General features: G+C 42.6%; 1 protein-coding gene across 1 annotated transcript in view; it reads right to left on the reverse strand.

Annotated features, from left to right (window-relative positions):
• LIFR (LIF receptor subunit alpha) overlaps nt 1–8,021 on the reverse strand; it is a 65,431-nt gene extending 57,410 nt beyond the window's left edge. Inside the window, exon 1 of the mRNA XM_033110142.1 lies at nt 7,709–8,021. The gene's annotated coding sequence lies outside the window, so the exon portion shown is untranslated. The remainder of the gene's footprint in view (nt 1–7,708) is intronic.
• Nucleotides 8,022–13,612: the final 5,591 nt, after the last annotated feature.

Consider the following 13,612-nt stretch of genomic DNA (forward strand, 5'->3'; position numbering starts at 1 on the left):
ATAAGCAGGAGGCGTGTTTGTGTTCACTGAAAAGGAACACAACAACAAAGTTTCTCCTAAAATTGAAGGAGAGGAAATGAGGCCTAATTGACTGTCAACTGTACCACCACCATGCAGTGAGTGTGTGTGCCTCCTGGCCCTGGCCATGTCACGTCCTATGTCATTCACGGGGCGGGGCATGTCTGTCCTGGGCACGGCTGCGTATCTGATGCCGACCCACTGCCTGGCAGGAAAAAAAGAAAAAGGAATAGCTATTGAATGAATGAATCACACTGCATTCCAACAACTCTGAAAGATCAGACCCTGACCTCCAAGAACTTATATAGGATTACTGAAGACAACAATAAAAGAAAAAAAATGTCTCGATTCAAAATATCATTTCTTGTCAACGGAAAGAATTTGTTTTAAAGTATGTAAAGACTCAACAAAATATTTCCCAGTGACCAGCAGCAATGAAATATTTTGTTAGAATGACCCCAAGTGTTCTTCCCAACAGTTTGATGTAAGTTATAAAATAAAATTATTCTGCTTGAAATCCGGTATTAATAGGAACATAATATTGGCCTCAATCATTGTATCAGATTGGTGAGGTGCAGGGAACACCTGTCCACCTCCACATGCAGGCACTGTGAGCTTGATGTTACTATCCCCATTTTTACAGATAAGGAAACAGACGCAGAACCTGCCCAAGGTCATAAAACCAGTAAATGGGAAATGGGATCTGATCTCATCCTTTTTACTATGTAATATGCTTTACATGTTGGAAATCAGGAAAATAAGAAGAATAATAGTCACCTGTAATTTCAACAAAGATAATCTCACCTAAAATTTGGTATATAATTTTCCTACATTATCAGGAAACTGTACACACACACACACACACACACACACACTCCCTCTCTCACACACATTCACCCTCCAAAAACAAAAACAAAAACTTAGATCAACTTACACACACAGTTTTGCAATCTGCTTTTTCAGTTTACAAATTCTGAGTATCTTTCCACATCAATAAATACTCCCCTACCTCATCGTTAATGAACAAAGGGTTTTCCATTGCATGTATATACCACAATCTGTGTAATCAATCTTCCTATTATTGAGCATTTAAGTTGTTTCTCATTTATACACACCATGATAAACAAAACCACAAAAATCATCTTTGAAAATCAGGGTTTTCTGCATGTACTTTTTGAGGAGGTCAGCAGAATCTAGAGATGAGTTTTCCCCAAACTTTCAGAGAGCACCTCCCTCCTGATTTTGGAACACCCCACTAAGCACACTTCCTACCAAGTTAAGAATCACCCTGGGGGAGAGAGCTCCTAACAGGAATAGGACGTCCACATGCACAGCGTAGGCAAGAACCCCTGCCATAGATTGGTCTCTGTACACATGCTTTATTTTTTTTTCCCTTAAATTCCTCATGGTGGAAATGCCTGACTAAGGGACATGGCACATTTTTGAGGCTTTCGATGAGTAATACAAAATTGCCCTCCTGGAAAGTTGTAACAATCGAAACACCCACCAGTAGCATTTGAAAGTGACAATTTCCAAAAGCCTCCAGTTGGTTAGATTTGTCTTTAAACAATCAAATTCCTATATAGCCCTAAGTTCTAAAAACAGTGAAACTACTAATAAAACATATCTAGCAAAACAGCAAACAATTCAGAAAACAAATGCTAGATTTTAAAGTACATGTTTTCAAATACAAAATATAAAATTTTAATGACATCAGATCCCAGCAGACTGAATTTAAAAGAATGACTATTAGAAAACCTAGTGACACCAGGCTCAGAAAGATGCCAAGCTGGTAAGTGACCGTATCTTCTCTTCACTTGCCTCTCTGGCTAATACTAGGCTTACTAGTTTGGGCTTTAATAGCAACATGTTCTATTTTTTAATGAAAAACTCAAGAAATTGTATTCTTTAAAATTTATAAATACTATCTTATAGCTAATGTGCAATCTGAAGCTCTCGAAATCCTTTCAGATATTCATTTATTCCACAAATCTCTGCATGCGTGCTAGGCGCTGGGCATGCTCCATGCTAAGGCACAGTGGTAAAGCCCAGAGTTCTGCCTTTGAGGAGCTGCTGTTCCAGAACCCTGCAGTGAAGAATCAGCAAACCCGTTAGGACGCCAGTCTGGAACCACTGGATACTAGGGCAAATTACAACACCGCTGGGTCTTGGTTTCTTTATCAGTAAACTTAAGAAGTTGGCCAGATGATCTGAGGTCTCTTCTGGCTTTCAAATTCTAGATGTCCTTTGGTTTTGTTTGAATGTTTAAATTCCGATTACTCATAAGAACTTTGCATTCTAAGTTCCATATAGTTCTTCCATGAAATCAGACCCAGGCTTTTGAAGAAAAATAATTTTACGTCTACAGTAAAACTTTGGTGATTCAGGTATGTTCAAGGAATAAACATAGGATAAGGTTCCAGTTAGATGAAGATTTTTGCTCCCAACTTCAACTGTTTCTTAGAAGAGGTTTCTAGAATGTTCTTGCCTCCTTCACTTTTGTACTGCACTATAAATACCAGGACATGAAACGTGAAACAGGACCTCACTGGTATGGCGGTGGATAGGATTGGCTGGCACCCCAGCTTTAAGGCTGGCACCCTCAGGGGCTGCAGCACCGACGTTCTAGTGGGGATTTCTTATTTCTCTCCAGCTTACCCCCAGACCCCAACGCAACAGACGCACACAATTCTGTCTATAGAATGTCTACAACTCACTGCTCCATTAGCATTTCTAATATTAGAAAAGGGAGGCACTACTGCTACCACTTGTTATTTTCCACCTGATGTTCCTGCCACCACCATTTCAACTGTCCTCAGATCAGGGTCTCCTAGGACACGTCCGCTTCTGACAGCAGTTAAGAGGACAGCACAGCGAGGGGCCTCAGTATCCCAAGCGCCCCCCCCCCCCCCCAGCCGAGGAAAGAGCCACACAAACACTTTCAGGAAGTAGTAGCGCCTCCTTGTGGTCTCTCAGGATACTGCCACTTAACAACACGTGTATTCTCCTCTAAAGGCACAGACGTTCCCAGTCTTCCTCTGTACCTGCCCTACAAACGAGAAGAATGGGTAAGAGCCAAGAGGTTCTCACCTCGGCGCAAAAGTACAGGAAAAATTCACCCACTAGAAGTTTTTCTCAACTTCCAACATAAAACATACAACACACCCTTAGCTCACAGGAGTAGCAGCAGCAACTGGTGAGAAGGGTACTTGTTGGAATTACAGACAATGAAAAATGAATTGGGAATTCCTGCGTGTCTACAGTTCACAAAGGAAATGTACAGGAAGTAGTAAAAGTACTTCAACTCAAACATCTAAGTCTCCAGATTTACCACAACCAGTTCCATGTAAAACAGATGCTTAAGTGCTGCTTCTGCTATTTGCCTGAATGAAGAGCCTTCGCTGCAATGACAGTGACTTAGCTTAAGATTTAGGAGTCACAGGATCCATTCTTTACCGAGTGTTTGCACAGAGCTTCTGAGAGAGGGTTGAAAGATAAACTTATCTTACATGGAAACAACTTATTGGGTTCTGGTATCGACCAATTAGAATTGGAAATGAAATAATTAAAAACGCTCATTCTGCAAGATCACAGAACTCCTGATGTTGAATGGGAGCCCAAAAGTCACAGGCAAGATAAAGCCAACAGATTCCTATGAGATGTTTATAACAATTGTTTGGACCAAAACTCATTTCCCGAGCTTTCAATTAACATAAAGGAACATATATTTAGAATGACAAACAGATTGGAAGTTCGGAAGAGGAAATACCACAGTTCCTGATATTCCCTGAAATAGAACATGCACACATTCTTCCTGAGAGGAAAAAAAAAAGTACCTGCATAAAATCCATATATGTGTTCATTATTCTGTCATTGGCTCAAAAGAATTAAGACATTCAGTATACAAAAAACCCCAAAAAAACAAAAAGGCATCTTTGAAAATTTCACACTTACGCAAATGGCTAATCCACTGAAATCAAAGAGGAAACTTCTGACTAAATGACTCAGAAATCACTGTCAGGTCCTGGAAAATCAGGTACGTTTTTAAGGCTTCATACGTTAATTTCATGTAATAGCAATCAAATGCAACTGACCTAGAGCAATGATTTAGAGGCTGTGTTAACAGTATAACAGATTTGGTAATGTCAAGGGCCAGAGCCAAGATGGAAAGCTCAGAGAAAAGACTTCTGAATTCAAGCATTTTGACCCAAATTAGGCAAGATTATTTTTTCAACTTTGATATTCGTTAATTCAACAAATATTCACAGCCCATTGTGATGGAGGCTGTTCCTGGTGCTGGGAAAGCAATGAGGAACAAAAGAAAGCTGAGGTGCCTGCTCTCTGGGGCTTCCAGCAGGTGGAGGAGCTCCACTAGCCAAGGTCTCTCCTCCACTCCTGTAAACATTCCTTGACATGGGCAAATACACAGGGCACCAGTCCCAGCGCCTGCTCTCTCCTGCCTGCCACTCTCCCCCTTTCCCCTTCATCATAAACTTCATCACACAGGCAGCCCTCTGTTGCTCTGGCATGTGAGGCTCAGCCCCACTCCAGGGCCTTTGCACGTGCTGTTCCCTCTGTCTGAACCACTCTACCTGCAAATCTCCAAAAACAAAGGCTTCTTCCCGTCCTTCAATTCTCAGCTCAAATCTCTCCATCTCAGAGAGGCTTCTAGGGCCACTCAGTCTAAAACAGCAGCATCTCTCCCTGCCCCCCTTTACTACAGCAATGCTATTCTATTACTTTTCCAGTACTTGTCACTATCTGATATTATCTCCTTTATTGCGTCTCTCCCTCTAAAATGTTAACTCACAGTGGGGCCTGCCAGTCCTGTGCACAACTGGATTCTTAGTTCCTAGAAGTTGCCTGAAATACAACAGACGCTCAATAAATTCTTATTTAAGAAGAGCAAATATAGGCAATATTAGCGGTTTTCTATCACAATGACATGTACCAAATAATAAAGGAAAAAGAAAACACTTTAAATGCCAAAAGATTTGTTTGATCAGTTAAAACAAAAAGATCATTATACCTTACACTAGTCTTAAAAACATTTTCAAAAATAAACATAATGGAAGTATAAACCTCAACATTGGCTAATACTCAAATTTTATAATGTATTAGGCTGTTTTAGCATTAGCATTACTTCTACCATTTATTCTATTCTGAAAGCACTCAATTTTAATTTAAAATAAAAGAGCCAAGTATTTTCTAAAAGCATATTCCTCCTTAAGACTTATTAATAACCTCCCAAACTGTACAATTTGTAACTGTATTTCAGCAACATTAAAATATGAACTATTGGTGATAACCTATAGAAGGCAGGGATTTTAGTGCCTACTGGCAAACAAGTTTTATAAAACACAAACCACCTTTGCCTTCAATTTAATCAAAAGTAACGCCTTTCGCCATGTTCAAAAATATTTAAACTCATTGAGAATTTTCTTACAGTTTATCCTTAAAAATTTACATCTGTTCTTTTATTCCTTGTGTTGAAACAAAGAGCTAAGGTGTTAATCAAGGAATATGGTTTTAGTTACTGGCCATCACGGCAAATGCTTCACCACAAAGACACCAAAGATCCTTACGGATAGTTCTACAACGATATAAAAGCAAAAGATATACACTGGAGAGAAAGGGCATTTATTTCCTGGAATGGGATGCAAACAAGTAAGTTACTATGGCCTCTGGGCTTTTGGGAATAATTGAAATCCACTTAAAAACCTCAAAAAAACTAATGTTTTACAATTTTATAGCAAAATATTAGAAACAACCTACACCGGTCTCAATAAAGAAGAGGTTAAATCAATTATGGTTTATCCTTAATGGAGTACTCAGCAGCTGTTGGGGAGTGAGACAGCTCTCTTAGGTACCGATAGAGACACTGCCAAGATTTAGTACTCTACAGGGAAGGTGGGGAGCTGGTGCGGGACAGAGTATACAATGTGTCCTTCTTTGTGGAAAGACAAATAAAAAGAATACATACTAAATGTTTATACTAGCATAGGCCAGATCTGGAAAGATATACACAAGGAGCTGGTAACCCCAGGTCCTGGGGAGAACAGAGTGCTGCCGTGGGGCATGCGGGAGAGAGGTATACTTTCCATTCTACAGCTTTTTATATCTGTTGAATCTTCTCCAGTCACACATTAATATGATACATTTTAATATTAGAATACTTTATACTATTACCAACATATTATTCAAGGATAACCATCAAAAAGCAAAAGCCTTCAAAAATCACAAAAGTTTATCCTCTTTGATGGCACAGTTCCCGATCCTTAATTCCCAGAAGAGAATCCAAGTCTCCACTAATTAGAGAGGCGTGCTTGTGATCTCACCTATTACAAAGCAAATAAGCCTCAATTCAATTCTTGGAAGGGAAAAAGCTGTTCGGTTCACCTAAAAAACATACCTCACATTTAAATTGAGCATGTAACTACCTAATGAAGCCTCCAAACCAACACAGTTTCCACCTGGCCATAAAATAAAGTCAAAGTAGGAAACAAGAGGACTGTCTCCTGTTTTTAAAAACACACTATACTTAGGTTTCCTTTCCTCTGCCAGACTCAGACAAGGAACCCTATGACATTAGTGGAATTTCAGATCTGTGGCAAAATAATCTTTCAGGGAAGGGGCAAGCATCACTTGCACTACACAAAGGCTTATTAAAGTGTTTTCATTTGTGGGGGAGGGGAGTTTGCTTTAAATTTGTTAGGAATCATTTTCGTACCCCTAACTGATATTAAGTGACATTAATTTTGCTCCAAGCATTTTAAGATTTAAAGACAAATCTGAAAAGGAAAACGAACAAATAAGAAGGCAAAGTTTAAACTGAAACTTTTCTGTTGAATGTGTATCTTAAAAGAACACAACAATAAATGAAAAAAATTATTTCCATACGATCGCCACTCATAACACACCACACGTTGTATCAATATTTGACTATGAAACACACCCATACAAAAAGGAACACAAAGATACCCAACTACAAATAAGACCTCATATATTTTTGGTAACCGAAAGTGAGGACCAGAATCCCATTATTCAAGCCCAGATGTAAATTCACAGCACTTGATGTGCAGTTTTCTGTCGGTCAGAACTTATGACTCCAGCTCTGTCCTTTTAACAACACATCAGTAGTGGCATTTTTTCATGAAGGCCAACTGTGATCGCCCACACTTTAATTTTGCATTTAATAAGTATAGCGCCTCGGGATATCAGCATATAAATACACAGGTAAATCAAAGAGTACACTATCAATACAGAAGGGACGAAGAACTAGTTTAAGGAAGAGTTGCGGCACTGGGTCACGAACTCATTTGCTTGATTACATCTCCAAAGAAAAATAAAAATTAAAGCGGCTTTCCATCCCCCAGGTAGCCTCTGGTCCTAAAACTCACTGCCCCCGGTGGGGCAGAAGTTCGCAGCCGCGCAGTCGGCGCCCTCCGGGACCCAAGAGTGGTCCAAGGGCGCGCGCCGAGCGGCACGACACGGAGCGCTTCACCCCCTCCCCCCCACCCAGGTCACTCGTCTGGGACACTACCCAGACCCTGGGACCAGAGCCGGCCGGAGCGGTGCCCCTCACTCTGCCCGGGCCGCCAGGCGCTCGCGGCGACGCGCCCACGGAACTGGGCTTCAGGCTCCGCGGCTCGCACTCCCCGCGCCGCGCCCACCCGCCCCCGGTACTCACGGGCCGCTCCCGCGCCGCTATCTCGCCATCCCCCGCCGTCGGCTCTGCTGCCTCGGCCGCCGCCCGGGGGCTGCCCGGAGTCCGCAGTCGCCCGGGGCTGGAGGCAAGGAGGAGGGCCGAGCACAACCCGCCGCCGCCTCGCCTCCCAGTCCCAGCTGTGACTGCTCGAGGCGGCCACGGGCGAGGGGCGGCCCGCTGCCCTCTGCGAGCCCGGAGAGCACCGGCCGCCGCCAGAGCCGCGCACAAGCAAGGGTAACGGCCACCGCCACCGCCACGGCGGAGACGCTCCAGCCGGGTCTGCGGCGCGCGGGGGCGGCGCCTGCACGCCACTCGGCGGGGGGCGCCGCGGCCCTGGCCCCGCCCCCCGCCCCGCCCCGCCGCCCGGCCCCGCGCGCCCCGCGCTCCCCGCGCGCCCCTGCCGGAAGCCGCCCGCGCGCCCCCGCCGCCGCCCCCCGGCCCGGTCGCGCGCGTCCGGCGCTCGCCCGCGAGGCGGCCCCTGGAGTCGGAGGAGAGCGGCGGCGCGCGAGGCTCCTGCGCCAAGAGTGGTGCTTCCGCGGAGAGTCCCGTCCCGAGGCCAATCTCGGAAGGTCATGGAAAAGCCAGGGAGAGCGAAGCTGCCGAGCCGGTGCAAATCCTCACGCAAGGCGGGCCTAGTGCGCGGCGGCCCTGCGGGAAGGAGAATGGCACCCAAAATGCTGTCAATGCACTTTGCAAACAGTGCATAGAGGGGAGGAAAACGTGGGGCCATGTTTTAGCTTCCTCTGTAAATACACATGAAAACCAGCTTCTGTGCCTTGGAGTGGAGCCGCGGGGGACGGGGGGCGGGGGGGTGTGAGCGATTGCTACGTAAGATTTTATGAGTTACCTAAAATGCCCCTAGGGCTGGGTCGCTGCCGCTCAGGCTACCTTCCTCCTCCCTGGTGCAGGGCTCACTCACCCCGAGAGGGCCCGCGGGGCATTCTAAGAATATCCTGGAGCCTTATAGTCGTGCCTCCAAGGCGTGGTGGGCATATTTGTACGGAGGAAAAGAACGGCTCTCTTAATGGGGTGAGATTTTTCCTCCCAGCATTGTTCCCATTTCCGCAGTTTCACTTGGCCTCGATTTTCTTCCAGAGTAATGCACCAAATGAAATTAGCTGGAGAGCGTTTGATGGCACAGAATCATGATTTGAAGATGTTTACGCTCTATGCCGGACGCGTTTGATGATGTTCTCTTCGGCACAATTAATTTTGCAAAGTTCAGAAATGTGCCAGATAGAGCCCCTGGCACGCAGAGTCACAGGGGTCTGCAGACACACCTTCAATGAGAAACCATCTTGTTTCATTTGTGATTTATTTGTTGCACCAGCACCGAGGCCAATGTGTTTTTTAGAGACCTTTGGATGAAATTCTAAAGCAATTTCTAAATTGGCAAAATGATGCTTGTTTTCTGAAATAACATTTCCCTGTTGATAAAGCAAGTAAAATGGGCAGCAAAACACCAGCCAGTGCATTGGGCTTCTTACCAGATGAAAATGTTTCACAGTATGACGTGGTCCCTACCTGTGTGTCCTGATGACCAACTCTATCCATGTGCATATTTTGAACATCAGAAGTAAATACTTCTGAGGAATAGAGTGAAGAAATAAAATGAAGTCACTATAGTCAAGCTGCTAAATTGCTGAAATCAAGTAGATAGAAGCAGAGGAAATCACACCTATAATGAAAGTTCTGGAAATGAGAGGCTTTGTTCTTTGAAAGGATGAATCACAAAAGCAGCAAACGTGAGATGATGGGGTTCTGCTGTTAAATTACTCACATCTTGGCCCTTAAGTAGGCTTCTCAGGATGCGTAATAGAGCATCAGTGGGCCGAGATATGGCTTTGTTCTTGGAAGAAATTTTGGGACCAAATAAAATCTACAAATTAAGCATAGTTATTAACCAGTGAATTGTTGACATGAGTGAAACTATTCTTCATTTTAAGCCTGACTGATAAATGTAGATTTAAATTGGTTTATTTTAGAGCACAGTTTTGGACAAGATTCAAAACTTTAATAAGATTCCTGTAACAAGAAGACATATGAGAGCAATCAGCTAATTTTCTCTACATGTTATGTTCCTTACCCAAAGTGGTTGGAATGCTACTTGAGGGGCATGAAAAATGTGATAAACACCATGAATAATAGTATCTGCCCATGATTCTGTTTAGAATACTCTCTTTCAGCTAAAAAGATTTCAGGGGTGTTATGTAAACTATTTTGGTAATTATTATATCCCTACCATGGCCCCAACAGGACTGTATTTTGTTTGTCTTTGTTTATATTATGCCTTCTTCCAAAGAGACTCAGGTGGTTTGCAATGAAAGACAAATGTTAAAAAAAAAAAAAGTCAAGAAAAATTCTGACTGAGACTAACAATAGCATTTGAGCACAAAACTTAGCTCCAAGCTTCCTCCTAGCCAAGTGAAATAGGAGAAATGAAGATTTTCATAATTCTCATTGCCAAGTGGAAGGAATCATAGTTTACTTAAAGGAAAGTCTTTCCCGGCCCAGGCTCTGAGAGGAATGTGTTATAAGGGTCTTTATATGAGGATTTTCAGAAGTCTAAGTTATGAGAGACGCTATACAACAATGGCTGTGGCCATCTTTTGGTAGCAGGCAGAGCAAATATATCTTTTATGGTGAACAGCTTTCAAGTTAAAAGTAAGTAGCAAGATTCCTACCGAGTGTTTGTTTATTTGTTTATTTGTTTGTTTTTAATACTCGCCTTTGAAGGCAAGGCAAGGATATAATATCCAATCTTGGTTTTCCCAGTTTTCTTCTCTATAAAAAGGGGTTATTAAAAGTGCCTACTTCATAGGATGGTGGAGAGAACAAAGGAGTTAATTTCTGTAAAACCACTTACTGCTGTGTTAAATTTGCTATAGTTTTCCTCAGCCAAGGTGTGTATGTATATATTTTCCTCCCCTCTTATAGTTTGTCTTTTATTGCAAACCCCCTCAAATCCCTTTTGGAAGAATTCATGGTATATGTGCCTGATACAAAGTAAGCAATAAATATTAGCTGTGAATGTTATCATTATTGCGATTTTTGCTACCGCTTCTAAGTCTATCAAAGCAGATCCATGAGCCTGCTTTGAGGCTAGATGAGGTTGTGAGGTGGTTATAAAATCCTGTTATCCTTAGTGGGTAAAGCTTAGAGGATTATGAGGAATAAACAGGTATCACTAAAATGCCCATAAAACTGTCTTTGTTCTCTTATATTCCTTTTGTTGTTTGCCTTTCATTTCCTGTCCTACATGACTATACTTAATAGTTTGATTTGAGGAGCATCGAGTAAGGGCCCTTCCCCCAACAGACTACCATTTATTTAACTCCTTGGGTCTTTAAGACCTGTCACCTCAAGACTCTTGTTAAATTTCTTATAGTTTTGAGAGGTTAATACCTTAAGCTGTTAAAGCTAATTCTCAGAGTCGGAAGCCTAGGGGAGTAGCAGGAGTGTGGAGAAAGCCACTGAAAGGACAAAGGGATCACCACGAGCAAACCCTCTTTCTGGAATACACCTTGTCTGCCCCTCTGCTCTGCCCTCTTCTGCATACCCCCCATTTGATTTCAACAAACTACTGTCTGATTAGAATCTTCATTTCACATCTTTGCTCTTTCTCTCACTCAATAATCCTCTCGTTTTTCTTCCTGCCACTCTCATCTTCTCTTTCTGCATATGTCTCCATTCATACCTCCCATCTTATTGTAGGTTCCTCCATCCCTGCACCTTTTATCTCTTCTTTTGACTTACTGAGCCCTCGCCTCTGTTTTCTCTTTCTTCCCCTGTATTCTTTATCTGTTGTCTAGAGTCATTTAGGGGCAAAGCAAGACATTAAAATTGATGCTACCTTATTCCGTATAGTCCATCACAGACCCAGAATCCTGTGCTAATATTCTCAGTTGAGCTAATGGATCCCACAAAAGAGCAATTTACTCCATTCTCAGCGGTGATATTAAGCCCATTATTTAATTTATTCCTACAGCTACTGTACTCAGTGTGTTGCCAGAGGCATTTTGCACAGATGGAGAAAGAGGCCAAAAGATTAAGGAATTGAACTGAGGTCAAACCAGAGGTAGTAGAGTGGTTCTAAATTGGACCCAAATTCCTTAAATCTTTGAATATATTATCCTAACTAATGCACTTAATCCACAGCCTTCAATGGCCTGTACAACAGCAAAAGAGAGTGAGTTCATGTTTCCAGCTTCTGACTGAAAATTTTTCAATGGTTACACATTTGCCAACAGGGTTAATTCAACGTCTCGAACACATTAGGTAGCTGAAAAATAATGAGTCAGTTAAATTACTGACAAAAACAGCAATGTCCCTAGAGTTTCCTTTGGGTACCTAATCTGGTACATCGCCGGAGTCTCCTCTCGGAAAACAAAAGTACTCGTCACTATGGCAGTTTTGGTCAACAGGGACATTTTTCTGTTGTTGATTTCCCTGCTGGAATTTAAAGTAACTGAGGACAGCGCTCTCAAAGAGAAAGTCTGCAGCTCTGAGATTCTTTCTGAGACATGCCCAAGAAATTCCAGGTTTCTGGCCTTTTTGTTTAATCACAGAAGCTTATGCTCAAATAGCTGACAAAAACCTTAACACTACCTAAATTAAGGTACCGTTCAATTTAAACTCAAGTGTTCATAGAATCCCATCCTACTTACCTAGGCAGGCCTAATCTGGATTATACAAATTAACCTATGCGTGCTAGATTTTTTTTTTTCTTAACCCTGGGAAAGAGAGACAATTGCACATGTGACCCTCCCGTGGGGATATTGATATTAACTGGTTATTAACATAAATAGTCTCACTGCAAGGCATTTTTTTGTGTTACGGGTATTAGTCCCACTTTACAGATAAAGAGATCAAAGCTCAAAGAAGTAAAATAACAAAGATTGGGTATACCAATCTAATTCCAAAGTTGTTATGATGATTTAGAAGACATTGACTAGATGTAGGGTTCAGAATACTCAGTTGGTAGGTAACAGCAATGAACACTTGAGCATGTACAGTGTGCTGGGTACTGTGTACTCACAACTCATTCTATCCTCTCAGCAACTCTGTGAGTTGCGGGGAGGGTTGCCATCCCCATTTCACAAAGGAAGCCACACAGATATTGACACCAGCACAATTCCAACCATCTCAGTCTGGGTCCAAAACCCACACTTCTAATGACTGGACTCTGCACTCCCCTCTGAGTACCGGCCACTGAACCTTTCACCACTTCTAGTTTCAGGAGCTTCACGAGGATCTTGCCTGCTACTCGCTACCACTGTAGGCGAGGCTTTGACAAAGTTGGGTTTTGACCAAGAACTACACAAAGCCCTTCCCAACCCAAAGGTATGCTCTCCAATCTCTCCTTAGTCCAATGTGCTACTCTGCTTTGCCTCTGTTGGCTCGAATCCAACTCTTTTTCTTGACATTCCTGTTTCAAATTTCATTATTTATTGAGACAGATGACATGCTGTTTCTTCTGGGTATTGTTTGAGTTCTGCCATATTGTATAGCACTGTGTCTTTGTGACACCTGGCTCACTACACTGTCCCCAAGCTTCTCCCGTCTGCATTGAGACACCATGATCAGATTTTCACACTACCGTTTACCTGTGTGGGGTGACTGCTTACTTCAGTATGAAAGTATCTTTATATTCAAAGCCCCCAACAGCCAGGAGCAGCCCTAGATATTTCCATTGGATTTAGAGAGAGTGTTCTTTTTGCTTATGCTTTATGATAATGTCTTTATTTTACACACAGCAGCTTAGTTAGGACTTTCTCAGAAGTATACTAAGTTTATGAGCCCTAGATTTTCAATATATTCGTCCATTTTAAGAAAATAGAAAACATCAGTTAAAGACAATGTTAGTATTCTGCAGAGTTTTCAGTA

The sequence above is a fragment of the Rhinolophus ferrumequinum genome, chromosome 7 (assembly GCF_004115265.2).
Source record: "Rhinolophus ferrumequinum isolate MPI-CBG mRhiFer1 chromosome 7, mRhiFer1_v1.p, whole genome shotgun sequence".
In the NCBI taxonomy this organism is placed as follows: domain Eukaryota; kingdom Metazoa; phylum Chordata; class Mammalia; order Chiroptera; family Rhinolophidae; genus Rhinolophus; species Rhinolophus ferrumequinum.